The sequence below is a fragment of the Procambarus clarkii genome, chromosome 13 (assembly GCF_040958095.1).
Source record: "Procambarus clarkii isolate CNS0578487 chromosome 13, FALCON_Pclarkii_2.0, whole genome shotgun sequence".
Lineage (NCBI taxonomy): Eukaryota > Metazoa > Arthropoda > Malacostraca > Decapoda > Cambaridae > Procambarus > Procambarus clarkii.
Genome location: NC_091162.1, coordinates 49292507 through 49302146, shown reverse-complemented (window position 1 = coordinate 49302146; position 9640 = coordinate 49292507).

The window sequence follows — 9640 nt, the reverse complement described above, 5'->3', positions numbered from 1 at the left end:
CGATTGTCTCATCCACAGGTACGTTGGTAAACAGAGATTCTACGTCCAACGAGGCCCTGTGGCCCATGTTCCCCGTAGCAAGTCAACAAATTCCTTTGGAGACTTCAGGCTGAAGGCGCAAAGGACATAAGGGGTCACCAAGCCGTTGAGTCGTTTCGCCAGTCTGTACGTGGGTGTGGGTATCTTGCTGATGATTGGCCGAAGTGGGTTTCCAGGCTTGTGTGTCTTGACATAAACCTGGATATGCGTATGGAAATGTCAAGACACACAAGCCTGGAAACCCACTTCGGCCAATTATCAGCCAGATGTATATATATATATATATATATATATATATATATATATATATATATATATATATATATATATATATATATATAAATATATATATATATATATATATATATATATATATATATATATATATATATATATATATAAATATATATATATATATATATATATATATATATATATATATATATATATATATATATATATATATATATATATATATGTATATATATACATATATATATTATATATATATATTATATATTATTAATTATATAATATATATTATATATATTATATATTTATATATATATTTTATTAAATATGACCGAAAAAGTAAGATTAATAATTCTAACGCGAATTTTCTCAATCTTTCGTACATTATGCTTCACTGTTGGAGGTAAATCAAAAATCACTTCTCCAAAATTCATTTTTATTTCTAGTCTGACGCGACACGGGCGCGTTTCGTAAAACTTATTACATTTTCAAAGACTTCACAAATACACAACTGATTAGAACTTGCGTTTCCCTGATTTTATATCTACATTTGAGTGAGGTGGGAAGGGTGATGTGGCATTACATTTGAGTAAGGTGGGAAGGATGATGTGGCATTAGAGGATATTAATAGGGTATTAAAAGTATCAACACAAGACAGAACACGAAACAATGGATATTGAATAGGAATAGGAATAACAAACATAGGAATGTGCCTAAATGCCAACAGCGACTGCCCTGACAGGTACAAGAGGAGTGTTGTTAACGCATACGTCGACCGTGCTCTCAGCCACAGCTCAGAATGGAAGCAAGTCGACGAAGAACTCTGTAGGGTAAGGCAGGTTCTAGTCAATAACGGCTTCTCCAATGGTTTCATCGAAGACATCATAAGAAGGAAAGTGAAAAGCCATGCAACCTCCGAAGAGACAACTAACACAACACCTATACCCCCTATTAGACTATTTTACAGGAACTTCTTTTCCACAGCTCATAAAACAGAGGAAAGGGTCCTGAAAGATATTGTTAATAGAAACGTTATCCCTACAGACAAAAATCAGAGGATACAACTGACGATTTACTATAAAACCAGAAAAACGGCCAGCCTACTCATGAGAAACTCTCCAGACACGAAACAGAACGCTTTAAAAGAGACTAACGTTGTCTATGCCTTCAAATGCCCACTTGGGGACTGTAAGCTCCAAAAAACCCAGTATATAGGCAAGACAACAACATCTCTTTCTAGGCGTTTAACGATGCATAAACAACAGGGCTCCATTAAGGAACATATAATCTCTTCCCATAACCAAACCATCGCCAGAGAAATCCTAGTAAACAACACAGAAATCATCGATAGATACAGCGATAGCAGGCGGCTTGACGTTTGCGAGGCACTACACATCAAGAAGTCAACACCAGCAATCAACAGCCAATTATTGCACAACTATATTCTACCCACCTCAAGACTCCGCTCCAATATAGAAGCATCAAGAAATATGGACCAATAGGCTTTCTACAAACACTTCTATTCAATATCCATTGTTTCGTGTTCTGTCTTGTGTTGATACTTTTAATACCCTATTAATATCCTCTAATGCCACATCATCCTTCCCACCTTACTCAAATGTAATGCCACATCACCCTTCCCACCTCACTCAAATGTAGATATAAAATCAGGGAAACGCAAGTTCTAATCAGTTGTGTATTTGTGAAGTCTTTGAAAATGTAATAAGTTTTACGAAACGCGCCCGTGTCGCGTCAGACTAGAAATAAAAATGAATTTTGGAGAAGTGATTTTTGATTTACCTCCAACAGTGAAGCATAATGTACGAAAGATTGAGAAAATTCGTGTTAGAATTATTAATCTTACTTTTTCGGTCATATTTAATAAAATATGTCTACAGGAAAGACTGCTACCAAAATATACTAATGTTATATATATATATATATATATATATATATATATATATATATATATATATATATATATATATATATATATATATATATATATATATATATATATATATATATATATATATATATATATATTGGTGTATACTGGCAGCAGGTTTTCTTTCAAACATGTTTCATTGAATATGACCGCATATTCTGTATTTATTATTTTCTGGTTTAGGGCTTCTATCCCTCTAACTATTTTCTTAGTATCAGGGCTTAATTGGAATAGGAGTTCTCCAAAACTCATTTTCGTACTTTTAAGGTGAAGAAAAGAAGTGATTTACTATAGAGTGTATTACACTTATTTGTATAATTTGCACGACGTTTCGAACCTCCATGGTTCATTCTCAAGTGAACAGATCTTACAATACTAGTTGATTTTATACCCGCATTAGGTCAGGTGATAATACAATGAAGGTGAAAAACATGGGGGGATACATAAGGGATAAACATAGGGGCTGCAGAAGGCTTATTGGCCAATACGAGGCATCTCCTATCTAAACACAAAGATTAATCCAGTGTAATTGGCCTGTTATGTTGGACATTGTCTTCTGTGTTGGCATCGATATGTTCTTGTCTTGTCCTTACTCTCATGGTGGGTAGAGTAAATAGTTCCGTGATTTGGGTGTTCATGGTAGGTCTCTCTATTCTTATGTGAATTGCCTCAAGAATTTGTAATCTTCTTGAATCTTGGGTTTTGTCTATTATGCAAGTATTCTTGTTCAACATTTCTCTTGTTAGAGTAATGTCATGGGCTTGTCTCATGTGATTCCTAGGGGCACCAGATTGAAGATGGCATGTCAAACGCCTCGTCAGCTTGGTCGACGTCATACCTATGTACTTACATTGAAGGTTACATCCTTCGTGGGGGCAAGTGTACATGTATACAACGCTTGACTGCTGTAGAGGGTTCTCCGTCGGCTTCGGGCTGTTTTTGATAAGGAGTTCGGAAGTCTTCTTGGTTTTGTAGAATATTATCAGGTTTATGTTTTGGTTAGGAGTAGTGCTTTTTACTCCTTTGCGGATTATTTCTTTCATTATTGTTTCCTCTTTTATATGTTCACTGTGCATGGTTGATTTGTAATATAATTTTATTGGGGGTGTTGTGGTTTCTGTTCTAGGTTCTGAATTATACCAACGGTATAAATAAAGGTTAGGTTAGGAAGGGTTGGTTAGGTTCGGTCATATATCTACGTTAATTTTAACTCCAATAAAAAAAAATTTACCTCATACATAGAAAAAAGGGTTGCTTTATCATTTCATAAGAAAAAAATTATAGTAAATATATTAATTCATGAAAACTTTCCTTATTAGGCAAATCGGGCCTTGCATAGTAGGCTGAGAAGTGCGTTCTGGCTACTTGGTACAACATATATATATATATATATATATATATATATATATATATATATATATATATATATATATATATATATATATATATATATATATATATATATATATATATATATAAAGTTTGTGAGGGTACCACCTCTGGTGCCAATGTGGGGACCCATAGCCTCGGAGAAGAAAATAAAAAGTATTCAGAGGAGACCTTGTGGTTTCTCACTGAACACTAATATTATCTTCTACCACCCCCATTCTTTTGTATGTACACATATATATTTACTTTATTTGAACTTTGTTACAAAAAAGGAGTTACATATGGGTTACAAAGATGGTTGTCATAGGTTGTCGAGTTCCTCCAGCTCCTCAGATGGCGGGCAGGAACCCTGGATGCAGTGCGCATTTCCCCTCTGTATCGCCACACTGAGGCGCTGGAAAAGAAAGCTTGCAGCTCTCGGGTCCCTTGTTGTTTCAATGAGCCTAGAACCCAGTTCCTTCAAAAAATGTTTACGAAGTTTTTTTACCACAAAAAACTGGTAGCACTTTTACCCCAGGCGCCGAGCGTCTCAGAAGCAATGGGGACAAAATTGTAGTGGTGATCCAGTTCTCTATACTTAAGGGATTTGGCTGCTTCCCTGTGGGTGGCAGCGCCACCTGGTTGTGCAACACTGAGGTTAATGTAGGTGTTAGCCAGGGTTGATACGCACGTGTAGTCCCATACCAACTGCTTGCCATTCTTCCAGGGGTTCACTGTGATACCATCCAGGCGACCAATAAGAGCATCAGAGTTACGGGGCGTTAGGTAACGGGGCTCTCTTTCAGCTGGGCATCCAGCTGTGGTGAGGCTCCTCTTGATGATGTCGTTAACTTCACTGTGCCTCGAGTGCCATCCCCCTGTGCTTTGGCAGAGTAGGCCATGGTGACCGTACCTGTCAGCCACCACCTCGCCGCAAATACACCTATATCTGGTGTGGATTGGGGCAGCAAGGCGGAGGGCCACAGCAATTCGGAGGGCGTGTGGTGTGAGACGCGTGCCAGTTGCCGACATTGGGGTTGCTAACAGGAAATCCCCTGCATGTGGTGCTGCTACTGCTGTGAGGCGAGCAATGTCGTGTTGTGTTGTTGCAGCACCCAGGCACTCTGCAGCAACTTGGTCTACAATGGGACCATCCCAGCTGGATTGCTTGTGGGATTTTGGGGATGGTGGTTGAGGTGATTGGCCTGCACGAGAGGCCCACTCTGTGGCACAGCGTGTAAAATTGGGATCATGTACACCTGCCAGCTGATGTAAGTGGGCAGGTAGAATTTCCTTCACAAGGTCGTCGGATGCTGATAAGGAGGACAGGAAGGCTGGAACAGCGATTTGCGTTGCTGTTCGAACTCCGAGGCCCCCAAGTCTTACGGGAAGAGAGGCTTGTTTCCACTGTAGGTCATCGAGAGAGAGGTTAAGGGCTTTTTCTAGCATTGATTTCAGTAACCGGTCATAGGTTAGTTCATTTCATTTTATATATATATATATATATATATATATATATATATATATATATATATATATATATATATATATATATATATATATATATATATATATATATATATATATATATATATATATATATATATATATATATATATATATATATATATATATATATATATATATATATATATATATATATATATATATATATATATATATATATATATATATATATATATATATATATATATATATATATATATATATATATATGTCGTACCTAGTAGCTAGAACGCACTTCTCAGCCTACTATGCAAGGCCCGATTTGCCTAATAAGCCAAGTTTTCATGAATTAATTGTTTTTCGACTACCTAACCTAACCTAACCTAACTTTTTCGGCTACCTAACCTAACCTAACCTATATAGATAGGTTAGGTAGGGTTGGTTAGGTTCGGCCATATATCTACGTTAATTTTAACTCCAATAAAAAAAAAATTGATCTCATACATAATGAAATGGGTTGCTTTATCATTTCATAAGAACAAAATTTGAGAAAATATAACTTGGAAACTTGGCTTATTAGGCAAATCGAGCCTTGCATAGTAGGCTGAGAAGTGCGTTCTGGCTACTAGGTACGACAAATATATATACATATATATATTATATATATATTATATATTATATATATTATATATATTATATATATGACAATGTCAGACCACTCCTTCTGAAGATGTATTAATATACGAAAGTACTTAAGGAAATTCCTGTTTCATTTTTCCTCCGTGGTCTGACATTGTCACATTTTTAATCACGTGTTTATTTTCGTGATATACACACATATTATATATATATATATATATATATATATATATATATATATATATATATATATATATATATATATATATATATATATATATATATATATATATATATATATATATATATATATATATATATATATATATATATATATATATATATATATATATATATATATATATATGTCGTACCTAGTAGCCAGAACGCACTTCTCAGCCTAGTATGCAAGGCCCGATTTGCCTAATAAGCCAAGTTTTCATGAATTAATGTTTTTTCGACTACCTAACCTACCTAACCCAACCTAACCGAACTTTTTCGGCTACCTAACCTAACCTAACCTATAAAGATAGTTTAGGTTAGGTAGGGTTGGTTAGGTTCGGTCATATATCTACGTTAATTTTAACTCCAATAAAAAAAATTGACCTCATACATAATGAAATGGGTAGCTTTATCATTTCATAAGAAAAAATTAGAGAAAATATATTAATTAAGGAAAACTTTGCTTATTAGGCAAATCGGGCCGAGCATAGTAGGCCGAGAAGTGCATTCTGGCTACTAGGTACGACATATATATATATATATATATATATATATATATATATATATATATATATATATATATATATATATATATATATATATATATATGTCGTACCTAGTAGCCAGAACACACTTCTCAGCCTACTATGCAAGGCCCGATTTGCATAATAAGCCAAGTTTTCCTGAATTAATATATTTTCTCAATTTTTTTTCTCATGAAATGATAAAGCAACCCATTTCATTATGTTTGAAGTCAATTTTATTTTATTGGAGTTAAAAGTAACGTAGATATATGACCGAACCTAACCAACCCTACCTAACCTAACCTAACCTATCTTTATAGGTTAGGTTAGGTAGCTGAGAAAGTTAGGTTAGGTTAGGTTAGGTAGGTTAGGTAGTCGAAAAAACATTAATTCATGAAAACTTGGCTTATTAGGCAAATCGAACCTTGCATAGTAGGCTGAGAAGTGCGTTCTGGGTACTAGGTACGATTTGCCTAATAAGCCAAGTTTTCATGATTTAATTGTTTTTTCGACTACCTAACCTACTTAACCTAACCTAAACTAACTTTTTCGGCTACCTAACCAAACCTAACCTATAAACCTAGGTTACCTAACCTAACCGTTCTGGCTATATATATATAGCCAGAACGTCGAACTCCGCCTACTTCTAGGCCCGGTTTGCCTAATAAGCCAAGTTTTCCTGAATTTAAATATTTTTCAATATTTTTTCTTATGAAAATATAAAGCTGTCCATTTTATTTTGCATGAATGAATTATTTTTAATTTTGAGGTAAAACTAACGTAGATATATAACCGAACCTAACCAACCCTAACCAATCTAACCTAACCTATCTTAAGACTGGAGTTTTGCTAGGTTCCCACCCATATTGGTGTGTCCTTAAATGAGCGTGTGGATGCTGCCACTAAGGAAGCTATCCACAATTGTCCCATCTCCCGTAAAGGTGCTCCTTATTCTGACTTCTACCCAGTTATTCATTTCTCAATCCTTGCCCGTTGGCAGGGTCGTTGGTCTTCTGTTACTGGTAACAAACTGCGTGCTCTTAAGGGTAGTGTGTCCCCATGGCCTTCCTCCTACCTCCGTAACCGGGGGTGGGAAACGGCTTTGGCAAGGTTACATATTGGTCATACACGTTTAACTCACGGGCACTTGAAGAAGCGCCGCCCTGCTCCTTATTGTCCAAACTGCATTGTTCCTGTCATGGACGTGGATATCCTTGTTGAATGTCTTGTCCTCCTGGACGTGCTTTCATCTTGCTTCCCAACTGTCCCTCGCGGTCACCTGTCCCTAGATAGCATCCTTGGTGAATCAGACACATTTGATATCATTTGCCTTATGCACTTTTGTTCTTGTATTGGCATCCTAAGTAATATTTAGCCCCTTTTGAATATCCAGCATTTGATGATGCTACATAGTCTCCTCAGCTTGTTGCCATCTTTTGATAATTACTTACTGAAATGAATTACTTATTTCTAAATGAACATTAGAAATATTCAATAAATATTTCCAAAATCAGTGAATAATGATGCATATTTCTAAAATAAGTAAAAATAATTGATTTGAATTGATTATTTTCAAACTATTTACAGAGTTAGCTGGCAGCCAGTGCCAAGAATCGTCGTGGGGGGGGGGGTCTGAATGTCACCCAGGATCGTTGTTGTCTTCTGAATTATGGCGACCCCGACAAGCCTATGTTCATCCCAAACCCCAGACCATTGTCTCTGCCAATTAGTGTGAACCTGACCCCAAACGTCTGGCCTCATACTTGACGACAGACAATGTATCTTCTAGTATAGATTAGGGTGGTACCCAGCGTTGTCCGGGTCTGTCTGTCTCCCATCTGTCCATATATCTATCTATCCATCAACCTATACTTAACTATATATATTCATCTACCAATCCATCCATCTATACATTCATCAATCCATCCATCATCTATACATCTATTCATCTATCAATCCATCCATCATCTATACATGTATTCATCTATCAATCCACTCATCTGTGTATCCATCTAGCTATCGATCTTTCTGTCCGTTTACCTAACGGCCTATTTACCACCTATCTATCCAACTGTCTGTCCACCTATCTATCCAACTGTCTGTCCACCTATCTATCCATCCACTTAAAAATCTATTTATTCATCTATCTATCCTTCTACCAATCATGTCATCCTTTTTTATTTATATATATAAGAGTTCTTTTACTATTGTACAGCCACCAGCACCCATAGCGTTTCGGGCAGGTCCTTAATCCAATGTTCCCTGGAGTACGACCTACCAAGTCGTTTAACAACCAGGTACCCATTCACTGCTGGGTGAACAGAAACTACAATTAAGGACTGGCGCCCAGTCAATCCTCCCCGGCCATGATACAAACCCAGGGTAGATCGCTCGGCAAGCGCGGGGCGAGGGTTGTAACACCGCGCCACGGGGATTTCGATCTATTTATCCATTTATCTATTCATCATCTATGAATAGCTCTATCAATCTATTCATCCTTCTGTCCATCCATCTATTCATCTACCTATCCATCTATCTGTTAATCTGTCCATCACTTTGTCCATCTATCCATATATCTAGCTATAAATTCATACAGCTATCTGTCCATCCATCTGTGCAGCCATTTATCCTTCAATCTATATATATCCCTCTAGCTTTCTATCTGTTCATCTATATATTCATCTATTCATAGATCTATTTATCTATCTATCTATCTATCTATCTATCTATCTATCTATCTATCTATCTATCTATCTATCTATCTATCTATCTATCTATCTATCTATCTATCTATCTGTCTGACTCTGTCTTTCTTTGTGTCTGTCTCTGTCTCTTTATCTAACTCTAGCTGTGTGTGTCACTGTCTCTGTCCACCTGCCTGTCTCTTATAAACAATACAACTGTCTAATGTGTGGGAGTTCGAGAGCGAGAGGAGTTCAGTGGTGTGAAATACAAAACAATAATAGTTACTACTTACTGTGCCACAATGCCGTTGCTTGAGAAACCTCTGACTTTGTGTAAGGATCGTGTGTTTTATGCCAGTGCGGCCAAATTATTGACAGCACAAAATTCTCGCAATTTTCCCAAGATCAGTGAATAATGGTGAATATTACTTTAAGATTTTTTTGAGGACGAAAGGATTTTGTTTTAAAAATATAGATATGTAGATGTCCGCCAGTGC